Raw genomic sequence first — 14,659 nt, 5'->3', positions numbered from 1 at the left:
TGTCTGGTGACGAGTGTTTCTGGTCGTAGCTCCTGTTTCCCGAGGGTTCGGGAACGCTCCGGGGAGCGCTCTTGTTTCCGCACCTGCTTCCCATCAGCAATCGGCACACCTGGGCCTAATCATCACCCTTCTTAGGGTCTGGCCCAACATCCAGTTCCTGCCGGATCGTTAGCCATGAACAGTATGTTTTGCCGGCGTATCAGCCTCAGTACTAGAGTTAGTTTTTGTTGTTTTGTTGCACCCTGTTGACCTGCCTGGTACTTACCTCCGTTTTGTTCTCCCCACAGTCACTCGTCCGGAACCTCTACCCAACCTCTGCCTGATGGTCGGCGGCTGCCGAGCCATCATCGGATCAACCACTGGACCCTCTACAACTCCTCCACGCCGCCGCTCTGTTCCCTGGATTATTTCCCTTCACCCTTGGTTCAGTAAATAAACACTCACCTTTTGACACCACTTACCTTGTCCTGGTCTGCTTCTGGGTTCTGGCTTAGTAAACCGTGACAATTTGAAATCTATCAAATCATTTTAGTGTTTGCTTTAGTCTACCTGGATTGCCAGATGGGCGGGATTTGTGGTTTTGATTGGCTATTCTATTGGTTCTATTGCACCAGGAAACTCAGTCAAGCCCAGATAAAGTATTTGAAATAATTTCGAATAGTATTTGAACCCAGGTCTGACGTACTGTATATTAAATCCCCTCTCACCATCTCCCACCAGGACCAGAGAGCTCTGGTTCTTGGCTCTGCCGTCATGGATCTGGACGGTGTAGGTGGCCTCGCTGGCCTTGGAGAAGTGATCCACAGTCATCTGGATCACCCCCGGTATTCACGTCATGGCTGATCTTGTGGCTCTACGGAACATACAAAATACATACCATAATTACATCATGCATGTTTTTTAATAACTATTACCTTTATGTTTCAATGTTTCATGTGATTGTGTCTCATGTTATTTGTTATGAATATTCACACTGCATAATTGCCCTTGTGGGATAAATAAAATATTACTGAATTGAATTCACGCTCTCCGTAGCCGATGTGAGTAAGACTTTTAAGCAGGTCAACATTCACAAGGCCGCAGGGCCAGACGGATTACCAGGACGTGTACTCCGAGCATGTGCTGACCAACTGGCAAGTGTCTTCACTGACATTTTCAACATGTCCCTGACTGAGTCTGTAATACCAACATGTTTCAAGCATACCACCATAGTCCCGTGCCCAAGGACACTAAGATAACCTGCCTAAATGACTACCGACCCGTAGCACTGACTTCTGTAGCTATGAAGTGCTTTGAAAGGCTGGTCATGGCTCACATCAACACCATTATCCCAGAATCCCTAGACCCACTCCAATTTGCATACCGCCCCAACAGATCCACAGATGATGCAATCTCTATTGCACTCCACACTGCCCTTTCCCACCTGGACAAGAGGAACACCTACGTGAGAATGCTATTCATTGACTACAGCTCAGCATTCAACACCATAGTGTCCTCAAAGCTCATCACTAAGCTAAGGATCCTGGGACTAAACACCTCCCTCTGCAACTGGATCCTGGACTTCCTGACGGGCCGCCCCCCAGGTGGTAAGGGTAGGTAACAACACATCTGCCACACTGATCCTCAACACGGGGGCCCCCTAAGGTGTGCGTGCTCAGTCCCCCTCCTGTACTCCCTGTTCACCCATGACTGCATGGCCAGGCACGACTCAAACACCATCATTAAGTTTGCCGACGACACAACAGTGGTAGGCCTGATCACCGATGAGACAGCCTGTAGGGAGGTCAGAGACCTGGCCGTGTGGTGCCAGGATAACAACCTCTCCCCTCAACGTGACCAAGACAAAAGGAGAGGATTGTGGACTACAGGAAAAAAAGAGGACTGAGCACGCCACCATTCTCATCGACGGGGCTGTAGTGGAACAGGTTGTGGTCCTCTGTAGCTCAGCTGGTAGAGCACGGCGCTTGTAACGCCAAGGTAGTGGGTTCGATCCCCGGGACCACCCATACACAAAAAGAAATGTATGCACGCAGTCATGTAAGTCGCTTTGGATAAAAGCGTCTGCTAAAATGGCATATTATTGAGAGCTTCAAGTTCCTTGGTGTCCACATCACCAACGAACTATCATGGTCCAAACACACCAAGACAGTCGTGAAGAGGCCACGACAAAGCCTATTCCCCCTCAGGAGACTGAAAAGATTTGGCATGGGTCCTCAGATCCTCAAAAATTCTACAGCTGCACCATCGAGAGCACCCCTGACTGGTTGCATCACCGCCTGGTATGGCAACTGCTTGGCCTCCGACCGCAAGGCACTACAGAGGGTAGTGCGTGACTGCCCAGTACATCACTGGGGCCAAGCTTCCTGCCATCCAGGACCTCTATACCAGGCGGTGTCAGAGGAAGGCCCTCAAAATTGTCAAAGACTCCAGCCACCCTAGTCATAGACTGTTCTCTCTTGCTACCGCACGGCAAGCGGTACCGAGTGCCAAGTCTAGGTCCAAAAGACTTCTCAACAGCTTCTACCCCCAAGCCATAAGACTCCTGGACAGCTAATCATGGCTACCCGGACTATTTGCACTGCCCCCCACAACCCCACCCCCCACCCCATATTTTTACGCTGCTGCTACTCTGTTAATTATTTATGCATAGTCACTTTAACTCTACCCACATGTACATATTACTTCAGCTACCTCAACTAGCCGGTGCCCCCGCACATTGACTCCGCACTGGTGCCCCCCTGTATATATAGCCTCCCTACTGTTATTTTATTTTACTTCTGCTCTTTTTTTCTCAACAATTTTTTGTTGTTGTTTTATTTTACTTTTTTATAAAAAATAAATGCACTGTTGGTTAAGGGCTGTAAGTAAGCATTTCACTGTAATGTCTGCACCTGTTGTATTCGGCGCATGTGGCAAATAAAATTTGATTTGAATTCATCAGCGAAATTCAGAGTACAGAAAAAGGCATCATTCATTTTTCCCTGTTGTTTTGTTAACTGTCCTACATAGCACTCTATTATTTTCCTTGATTAAAAAGCAATGTTTGAGGTTGTCGGTTTGGCACCCACATCACTGCTGGTGACCTCCTTGTCGTTGACAATGAACCTATAGGTGACGGCGGGTGACATCTTGAGGCACTGCAGCCAGAAACGCACGTGGCCCTTCTCTAGAACCTCATAGTTCAGTTGGTGCTTCAGTGGGACAACTGGATGAAGAAACAAACAAATAAATGATCAATTCTCAAGGGATATTTGTTGTGGTATTGTGAGAAGATTCCTATGTGACACTTCATGCCTGACAAAGATGCATATTGAAGCATAATACTCACTTGGATGTCTGATGTTATAGCTGAGTTCCAGCATGGTGTTCAGGGCTGCAAGATCAATTCAAGAATGAAGAATATAGGTATACATTTCAACAAGAAACATATCTATATTTTTTAATCTGAATCTAGGGGCATATATAAACCTACCATCCTCTGTCACGGTGTGGCTAGCAGAAACTCCATCAGTGTCAGTCACAACCACAGAGAACGCACCCAAATCACTCACGTCTGGGTCGACAAAAGTCAGCTTAGAACTGGAAAAGAAATAAATGTTGAAACAAATGATGTTGACAAAAGTATTTAGTATGGTTGTGTGGTCAATAAAGACATAAAAAACACACTTACTGTTTGCCCTTAGTTTCTATGGCAACTCTTGGACAGTCACCGATTTCTTTGTAGTTCTTAGACCAAGCAAAGCTGGAGGTCTCAGAAATCTCACAGGCCTCGAATGACAGGAAAATATCACCAGTGTCCTCATCCACTCCACACTGGATCTCCTGGGTGCCTTAACACAAGAAAACAGACAAAATAATAACCTTTATTGCTGAGCGGTAGAGAGGAAATTTTACATATTATGCATTAGCAAAACTGTTCAAACCAAAAGCTAATGAAAATCCTACTCAAAACCAATGGAGGAGTGTATGCCATATGTTCCTATACCAAAACGGTTCAAACACAAATCACTCACACAAATCCAACATGCTATATCAGACTGAAGTTGTCATATACAGTATATGTCATACAGTTGTCGTATAGGTGTCATATAGCTGTCACATAAGTGTTATTACCTGGCAGAGCCTTGGCAACCACTGGCTCAGACGTCCGGGGAGGCCTTTCCTACGCCCTCAGCGTTGACAGCCTTCACTTTGAATGTATACTCTGCTCCTGCCTCCAGACCAGTCACCTATACAGCGCCAACAAATCATTACATCAATTAAACATCGCAATGAACATTACATTGTTTATTATAGACTGAATCCTAACTTGAGTTACATGAGCACAACATGACACTTAATGAACCTTTCTATACCAAAACATGATTCAAACTAAATATTTGAGTTTTACGCACACATATTACAAGTTAAGAGTCAATTTACAAACTCTGCAGAGATGATCTGAACCCTCATGTCCTGTGTGCTCATGTGGCCTACATACTCTAGTTGGTTGTTTACCTGCAGATAACGGTGGCCAATAGCCTCTTCATTCAGGGGGTGGTAGTGATGGCCCTTCTTGGCCATCTCCACGATGTATCCAGTGACGGCACTGGCGCCAGTGTAGACAGGGGCCTTCCACAGGATGACCAGGGAGTCACCTCTGACCTCACTGAAGGCCAAGTCATAAGCAGGACCTAAAGGTCAAAGGTCAAACAGTAACTTTGCACAATCTCACTGCCCGTAATTGGAACATTATTCAAATTAAAACAACTTAATTAAAAATTAAATAAGTAACAGGGACATGATACAGTACCACGATACTAATGATCAAAAATACTCATAATAAGATGGTTCCTTTACTTTACCTGGTACTACTATAGTCCAGGCCTCACACTTCAGAGGAGCGCTAGGAGCAGAGGGCACGCCCACACCTGCCAGGTTCCCAGCCTGGACCTTAAACTCGTAGAAGGTTCCCTCCGTCAGACCGTCAACCTGAAGAGAAGGGTAATGAGACAGGGATCCAAATATATCTAATATTTTCAACAGTGTTGCTACAAGTAGCTGCATATTTGCTATTGATTTTGAATGGCAAAGTTTTATTATAGATCTAATCTATTATTTAGATGCAAAGGGAAGAGTACATACTGTTCACACTATCAACAATACAGTTATTAAACCATTATGTATGAAGAACCAAACCTATTTATCCTAATCAGATCCCAATTCTGACACCACGTGACGTACCGTGTAGGTCCTGGTCTTGGTGGGGGCAGAGTTGACCTCCCTTCCAGGCCAGGCTGTCTGCATCACGCTTGTCGACGTAGTAGGCGTTGATCTTGGAGCCACCGCAGTGCTTGGGGCTCTTCCAGGCAATGATCATGGAGGCTCCGTCACAGCTCAGCATGGTGATGCCATGAGGTGCACTGGGTGTCGCTGTGGCACAGAGTCACACAGGTAAATTCAGAATACCTTTCCATCATGTAAAATTGATGTGAAAATTCACGGAATTATCAAAGTGGCACATAAAGCACTCTGACAAGAGTTCAGTGCACAGATACAGCAAAAGTGGGGGAAGGGACAGTGAATAAGTCTGGTGGTGAACCTGTTCAGGAGCAGAACTGTGCATTAAAACACCCCCTAGATAACAGAACAACTCAATACATACCATACTCCACTCCCCTCTCTAGATGAAACAATAAAATCATTCATATTTAGCATTGGACAAAGGAAAATAGTCAAAGTTAAATATTGATAGTAAGGCAATACTGCTTGCTCTTTGGGGGTCTAGTTCAGGTTACTGTAAAGCACTTTATGTGACAACTGTTGGTGTAAAAATGGCTTGATAAATACAGTTGTATTCATTGATTGCAATCCTGCGTTTCTTATACGCCAATATTCTATTGATACTTACTGAGGGCGGGCTCCACAGCAATAGGAGTAGATTCCTGGGACTCATCACTGAGGCCATAGACGTTGACAGCCTGGACACGGAACACATAGGTCTCCCCCGGGGTCAGTCCATGGACCACAAACCTAAAACAGGGGAATTAAACATGATCATCTACACTTCTTGAATTGAAGGTAGTATTGCTGACTCTAAGACCTGGACAATATATAGGTGTCAGGATTTTGCCAAATCAGTGGCTCGTTTGCAAGGATTTTATTTCTGGATTATTCTCAAGAAGGACAGAGGACTGTCACACTACATTCACTGTCCCATCTCCATTAATAATATATATAATATTAAATCACTGCAGTAGTTTCAATAGATAACTAGTAGACAAATGTATATGTTTAAATGGCTACCTGGTGTGCTTGTAGGGCTTGTGGTTGCATGGGGCCCAGGCCTTGGATCCCACCAAAGAGGCATCTATGTAGTAGCCCATGAGGTGGTTGGGGTGTTTGGGGGGGTCCCACTGCACGAACACAGAGGACTTGGTGTTCCTGGTGGCAACCACCTGACCAGGAGCGGAGGGAACACCTACACAGGCAAAACTCATGCATGTTGGGGACTGGAGATACTGAATTGATGTATCATTACTACACAGTAAGTGAGTATAAGTGCTTAGGAGTTAGAAATGCACACATACAGTGGGGAAAAAAAGTATTTAGTCAGCCACCAATTGTGCAAGTTCTCCCACTTAAAAAGATGAGAGAGGCCTGTAATTTTCATCATAGGTACACGTCATCTATGACAGACAAAATGAGAAAAAGAAATCCAGAAAATCACATTGTAGGATTTTTAATGAATTTATTAGCAAATTATGGTGGAAAATAAGTATTTGGTCAATAACAAAAAGTTTCTCAATACTTTGTTATATACCCTTTGTTGGCAATGACACAGGTCAAACGTTTTCTCTAAGTCTTCACAAGGTTTTCATACACTGTTGCTGGTATTTTGGCCCATTCCTCCATGCAGATCTCCTCTAGAGCAGTGATGTTTTGGGGCTGTCGCTGGGCAACACAGACTTTCAACTCCCTCCAAAGATTTTCTATGGGGTTGAGATCTGGAGACTGGCTAGGCCACTCCAGGACCTTGGAAATGCTTCTTACGAAGCCACTCCTTCGTTGCCCGGGCGGTGTGTTTGGGATCATTGTCATGCTGAAAGACCCAACCACGTTTCATCTTCAATGCCCTTGCTGATGGAAGGAGGTTTTCACTCAAAATCTCACGATACATGGCCCCATTCATTCTTTCATTTACACGGATCAGTCGTCCTGGTCCCTTTGCAGAAAAACAGCCCCAAAGCATGATGTTTCCACCCCCATGCTTCACAGTAGGTATGGTGTTCTTTGGATGCAACTCAGCATTCTTTGTCCTCCAAACACGACGAGTTGAGTTTTACCAAAAAGTTATATTTTGGTTTCATCTGACATTCTCCCAATCCTCTTCTGGATCATCCAAATGCACTCTAGCAAAACTTCAGACGGGCCTGGACATGTACTGGCTTAAGCAGGGGGACACATCTGGCACTGCAGGATTTGACTCCCTGGCGGCGTAGTGTGTTACTGATGGTAGGCTTTGTTACTTTGGTCCCAGCTCTCTGCAGGTCATTCACTAGGTCCCCCCGTGTGGTTCTGGGATTTTGCTCACCGTTCTTGTGATCATTTTGACCCAACGGGTGAGATCTTGCGTGGAGCCCCAGATCGAGGGAGATTATCAGTGGTCTTGTATGTCTTCCATTTCTAATAATTGCTCCCACAGTTGATTTCTTCAAACCAAGCTGCTTACCTATTGCAGATTCAGTCTTCCCCAGCCTGGTGCAGGTCTGCAATTTTGTTTCTGGTGTCCTTTGACAGCTCTTTGGTCTTGGCCATAGTGGAGTTTGGAGTGTGACTGTTTGAGGTTGTGGACAGGTGTCTTTTTATACTGATAACAAGTTCAAACAGGTGCCATTAATACAGGTAACGAGTGGAGGACAGAGGAGCCTCTTAAAGAAGAAGTTACAGGTCTGTGAGAGACAGAAATCTTGCTTGTTTGTAGGTGACCAAGTACTTATTTTCCACCATAATTTGCAAATAAATTCATTAAAAATCTTACAATGTGATTTTCTGGATTTTTTTTCCTCAATTTGTCTGTCATAGTTGACGTGCACCTATGATGAAAATTACAGGCCTCTCTCATCTTTTTAAGTTGGAGAACTTGCACAATTGGTGGCTGACTAAATACTTTTTTTCCCCACTGTATCTTCAAAATAAATCTTCAAATAAATGATCGTCATCATTTATAAAACACCTTCATTCAAGATGGGAAAAATAATGCATTTCTCATTATGCATAACATACCCGATGTGACGTGATCTTGGTGCGATGTTATGAGGATATACATAAGAATAAAGAACAATGAACACAATAACCACTCTGTTAACCTGCGGACTATATTCTACAACACATACCTTCAGCAAGGGGTGACAGAGGCATTCTTAACAGTTGTGATACATGATGTCATGCATCTTTCATGTAGGGAGTTCGTGTCAGACAAGAGGGTACCATTATCAATCATGTATATTGTGGGGACTAAACTTATTTTGTGATTGTGACTTTAGGGTGAGGATACTGTCGGATTTGATGTGACTTAATCATGCCCATCATCCTTCGTAGTTAGTTTCTCCAAAATACGAACAGGGGTGAAAGACCGATTTGTGATTGTGACATTACAGGAGTGTGATAGTCACATGACATAAATCTCAGTGCGTTTACAATAAGGGATAAACGTTGGGCTTTACATTGTACATACCAACAGGCCGCTCACTACCTGAAACATATGTTAAACAGAGTCTCATTTATCAAATTAGAATTGGAAGGATTCCTTGACTGTCACTGTTTGTAAATGCATTTTGTGTGTATGTGTGTGTGTACCCCGTGTGTGTGTGTGTGTGTGTGTGCGTGTGTACCCGTCTGTGTGTGTGTATATGTGTGTGTGTGTACCCGTCTGTGTGTGTGTACCCGTCTCCGTGTGTGTGTGTGGTGTGTGCTAAACCCCACTCTTACCATGCTCATCCACCTTTTCGATGGGATCTGTAGGCTCAGAGGCCTCGCTGGCTCCGTACAAGTTCTCTGAATACACACGGAACTGGTACTTTTTCCCGGCTTCCAAATCGAAAACGGGGTAGCGAGGGGACTGCAGTTTCACTGCTGTGTTGATCCTCTGCCAAGCCCCAGTGCCTGCCATGGACTAGCGGATATTTGGGACGGGAGGGCAAATGAAAGGTAAAGCCTTCTACAATGTCATTGAATCACTAATCTAATTAGTAAAATGCCTTTAGCTACCTGCCAGCTGTTATTTCTTCAATCTTTCAAAACTCTTACTGCACTTTAGACAGATTGGAAGTTGTGAAAAGATAAATGGACTGTCTAATCTATTACAGTTCCTGTACTGAGTGATCTACATAGATGGGAAAGGGAATGGAGCAGCCACACACACCTTCTCAATGAGGTACCACAGTGGTGCCCGTCCACGAGGGCTGGGGGGTTTCCAGCTCAGCACGATATATGATTTGAATATCTCTGAGGCATGCACATCTGTAGGCTCTCCCGGCAATGTAACGTAACCTACATTGGGATTGAATGGCATTGAACAATACTTCATTATTTGATCATTAATAAATACATTTGGGGTTAATTTAGTATTGATTATTATGGAATTACATTTGGGGTTAGTTTAGATCGCGTTTTAGTTACAACGTTAGCGTCAAGAGTTAGATAATGGGTTAAACATTATACAACACAAGGATGACGTTTGGATATGAAAGATTAAGGGTATAAGGAATAAGGAAAATAAATGTAATCTACTCATGTTAAATCTACGTTTAAAAAGCTGGCTGTTTAGTTGCCTATTTAATATGATGCCCAGTGGTGTCAATTAAGTTGCTTAGAAAATTAGTTTTTATTCATTCTTACTATGAAGAAACGTTTAGAAATTAATATGACTACTATCATTAGAGTTGTTGCTATGTCAATTCCAAAGTCCAATCGAAAAGCTGGAGGTGAGCAGGAAGCGCAAGGGTTTATTGATTAATAATGATGAGACACTCAGGGGAGAAATCCTTCTCCTTTAAGGTACTGAGAACACATGTATTTATGTGTACATATATTCATGTGTATAGTATTGTATATTGTAAGGGCTTTTGCCGATACAATATATTTAACAGGTATTTGCTTTGATGGATATTGGTCAGTTATGGAAAGTTATGGATATGTCAATTTTAATGCTGTTTGGAAGGTTCATTTGTTATCCAGTGTTTTTGTTTAATAGATGGGAGGAATAGAATAGACTGAACACAGTATTTTGGTCCGTTACCATTGCTGGCATACTTTACCTTCCAGGTCATCATCTTTAATCACTATTTCATGTTTCCCATCCAGTTTAATCACTGTTACAACAGAGGAAAAAACAGAAAGGCCATTTATGACACAAAGGTGCATCTGCTGGCTGATATTCCACCAAAAATATCGTTACAAAAGTTTCCTTTGAGTATGCACTCAAGAAGACATCATGAGTGTGTGTGGTTATGTACCTTGCAGTCTTTCTCTCTCAGCTGGGTCCAGGGCAGTCACCTTGTCAGACTCGCGGGATGGTCTGCTGATCCCGGCACTGTTGACAGCCCTGACCCGGAAGTGGTAGGCGTGACCCACGCTCAGGCCGTGCACGGGGTATTTACAGATCTGCACTGGGGCGTCGTTACACTGGGACCAGGTAGCACTACCAGACTCACGTCTGTACAGGAGGAGAGGGAATTACATCATAAACCATAGAATGTATTGATGTGTGGAAGTGCTGTCCTGAATGGACATCAACAATGAGAATATACTAGGTCAGCAATACTGCAGATGTTTGTAATTCCATCAGTCATTTATCTATAAATCTAATTTGCATGCCTTCGTCACAAGACTTTGCTTGGCTCTGTAAGATCCGGTAGCTTCACAAAATCAATTGCTCTACCAGATTAGATGTGAAACATCATGTGATCGTGAAAAACCACGTTTCTAACAATCATTCCACTGTCATACACTCTCAATGGCCATCCTGTATATATTTTACATCTTCTAATAACTACAATCAAATCTGCTTTTATTGACATATGTTGGAGATTCTGTACGGGAGAGTCTAACATAATGTCCTAAATTACTCAAACTGACTTGTCCACAAAGTATCCAGTGATGGCAGCCTCGTTGGTGGTGTTGGGGGGTTTCCAGGCAACCAGGACGTAGTCCGAGTTGATGTCAAATGCCTTGACGCTGATTGGTGCACCAGGTGCTCCAGCCACAGAGCGAGCAGCATCTGGGGAATAAGGAAGAGATTAAGGAAACAAGGTGGGAAGGTAGGGAATAAGGAGACAAAGTGGGAATACTGTATAAGTCACTTGGGTTAACACATGCAAATATGTATGGAATTACAAACTGAATACAGTATGTAAAATGCCTAGAGCATATATTTGTGTTGAGTCAGGCCTGAAGTTTAAAGGGCCCGTGGGAACTGTGTCATTTATCACTACATGTTTCTTAACAATAAACCTAAAACCTGGTATTGTTTCTAATGTATAGCATTATAGTAAACATTCTTTCCTTTCTACTGTATAACATGAAATAGTATTTCTCTAATATAAATATGTTGTTTCTACACTCTTAGAAAAAAGGGTTCCAAAAGGGTTCTTCCCCATTCAACAACCATTTTTGGTTCCAGGTAGAACCGCGTTCGGTTCCCAGGTGGAACCCTCTGAGTTCCATGTAGAACCCTCTACAAAGGGTTCTACATGGAACCCAAAAGGGTTCTACCTGGAACCCAAAATGGTTCTACCTGCAACCAAAAAAGGGTTCTTCAAAGAGTTCTCCCATGGGGACAGCCGAAGAACCGTTATGTTCTAGATAGCACCTTTTTATCTAAGAGTGTATGCTGCTTTATTGTGAAATTATAATATTATCATTTAATTATAAGTCCATATGACTTTACCTTTCACAAACAGGTAGGCGCTGTGCTCGGTGGTGCCGTCCTTCGTCCACATGCGGAGGGTGTACAGACCCTCATCATCCTTGGCCAGGTGGGGCAAAGTCAAAGTGGCAGCGCCCCCACCAACCTTAATCTCAGCCAACTTCCCTGCCTTCAGCAGTTTATCTGATCAACAACAGAGACGGAAAAACAACAATTTATCTAGTAGTTCGTTGTTGTTGAGAGTTGACCGTAAGAACATGGATAGCATCTGTAGAATGTTTACAAAAACTGTTGCTTCATTCTATGTCATACTGTAATATGTTGGGCTGCGCTGTATTGAGATGTGCTGTGAATTAAGATGCACTGTGCTTTTTACACGATGTGCTGTATGGCTCTCCTGTGTTGTGCTGTACTGTGATGATGTACCATTGAGTTATGTTCACTCGCTCACCGTCTCTGTACCACTGGGCCAGTGGTGGTACATTGGGCAGGTCAGGAACCACCACCATGGTACACACCAGACTGATGGAGCCTCCCTCTGTTCCGAACGACACTCCAAACCTATCCAGCATGGTGATCTCCAGCTTACTGTGGTGAATCACAGTCAGGTGGGGCACTGAGGAGAAGACAAAGACAACACATGCTAATATATTAGTAAACCAATAATATCCTATAGTACTTACTTTGATCTGTGTTAACCAAACATCTAAACAACATATACCTACAGTGCATTCGGAAAGTATTCAGACCCCTTGACTTTTTCCACATTTTGTTATGTTACAGCCTTATTCTAAAATTGATAAAATCCCCTCCCCCTCATCAATCTACACACAATACCCCCCAAAAATAGGTTTTTATAAATTTTTGCTAATTTATAAAAAATATAAAAAACAGAAATATCACATTTACATAAGTATTCCAGACCTTTACTCAGTACTTAGTTGAAGCACCTTTGGCAGCGATTACAGCCTTGAGTCTTCTTGGTATGACGCTACATGCTTGGCACACCTGTATTTGGGGGAGTTTCTCCCATTCTTCTCTGCAGATCCTCTCAAGCTCTGTCAGGTTGGATGGGAGCGTTGCTGCACAGCTATTTTCAGGTCTCTCCAGAGATGTTTGATCGGGTTCAAGTCCGGGGCTCTGGCTGGGCCACTCAAGGACATTCAGAGACTCTGTCCCGAGCCACTCCTGCGTTGTCTTGGCTGTGTGCTTAGGGTTGTTGTCCTATTGGAAGGTGAACCGTCGCCCCAGTCTGAGGTCCTGAGTGCTCTGGAGCAGGTTTTCATCAAGGATCTCTCTGTACTTTGCTCCGTTCATCTTTCCCTCGATCCTGACTAGTCTCCCAGTCCCTGCCGCTGAAAAACATCCCCACAGCAAGATGCTGCCACCGCTACGCTTCACCGTAGAGATGGTGCCAGGTTTCCTCCAGACGTGACGCTTGGCATTCAGGCCAAAGAGTTCAATCTTGGTTTCATCAGACCAGAGAATCTTGTTTATCATGTTCTGAGAGTCTTTAGGTGCCTTTTGGCAAACTCCAAGCAGGCTGTCATGTGCCTTTTTACTGAGGAATGGCTTCCGTCTGGCCACTCCTACCATAAAGGCCTGATTAGTGGTGGGCTGCAGAGACGGTTGTCCTTCTGGAAGGTTCTCCCATCTCCACAGAGGAACTCTGGAGCTCTCTCAGAGTGACCATCAGGTTCTTGGTCACCTCCCAGACCAAGGCGTTCTTCCCCAATTGCTCAGTTTGGCTGGGCGGCCAGCTCTAGGAAGAGTCTTGGTGGTTCCAAACTTCTTTCATTTAAGAATGATGGAGGCCACTGTGTTCTTGGGGACCGTAAATGCTGCAGAAATGTTTTGGTACCCTTCCCCAGATCTGTGCCTCGACACAAAACTGTCTCGGAGCTCTACGGACAATTCCTTCGACCTCATGGCTTGGTTTTTGCTCTGACATGTGTGCCTTTCCAAATCATGTCCAATCAATTGAATTCACCACAGGTGGACTCCAATCAAGTTGTAGAAACATCTCAAGGATGATCAAGGGAAACAGGATGCACCTGAGCTCAATGTTGAGTCTCATAACAAAGGATCTGAATACTTATGTAAATAAGCTAGTTCTGTTTTTTATTTTTAATAAATTTGCGAACATTTCTAAAACCAGTTTTTGCTTTGTCATTATGGGTATTGCGGTTAGATTGATGAGGGAAAAAAATATTTAATCCATTTTAGAATAAGGCTGTAATGTAACAACATGTGGAAAAAGCCAAGGGTCTCGAATATTTTCCGAATGCACTGTAGGTATATGTTGTTTAAGTGTTTGGTTAACACAGATCAAAGTAAGTACTGAAGAAATGTTAGTGTGATACGTAAACAAACCAACCTAGCACAATCCAAAATTATCATGGTTGATGTGTCAGTAAATGTTTGTTGTATTGTAACATTGTAAGGTCATTCAGTGTGTGTTGAATAGAAGTCTCCCCTTGTTTTCATTCGTTGACTGGCTCCAGGTTGGAACAACACAAACCACACTCACAGTAGTTTCCAGTGCTTATCAGGCCACTTAGACAGAGACTGTTATTTGTGGCCTCTGATCTCAAGCAAAGCCTGCCATGTCTGGGCCCCATTCCAGCAGCACTGGGCTGGTTCTCCACCCACCCTCCTCCTCAATCCACTCTTTCCTCTCACCTTGACCAACAAGCTGGCAGGACCCATGGGCTCCTCCTGCTGGTCCTAAGAGGAATACAAATATTTTGT

The 14,659-nt window shown here is 43.7% G+C and overlaps 1 pseudogene; it reads right to left on the bottom strand.

Moving 5' to 3' along the window:
• Positions 1 to 14,659, bottom strand: part of LOC123486413 — a 30,259-nt pseudogene that overhangs the window by 9,126 nt on the left and 6,474 nt on the right.

The sequence above is a fragment of the Coregonus clupeaformis genome, unplaced genomic scaffold, assembly GCF_020615455.1.
Source record: "Coregonus clupeaformis isolate EN_2021a unplaced genomic scaffold, ASM2061545v1 scaf1195, whole genome shotgun sequence".
Taxonomy (NCBI): Eukaryota; Metazoa; Chordata; class Actinopteri; order Salmoniformes; family Salmonidae; genus Coregonus; species Coregonus clupeaformis.
Note: the sequence above shows the minus strand (reverse complement) of the source record. Positions and strands in the feature narration are given on the sequence as shown.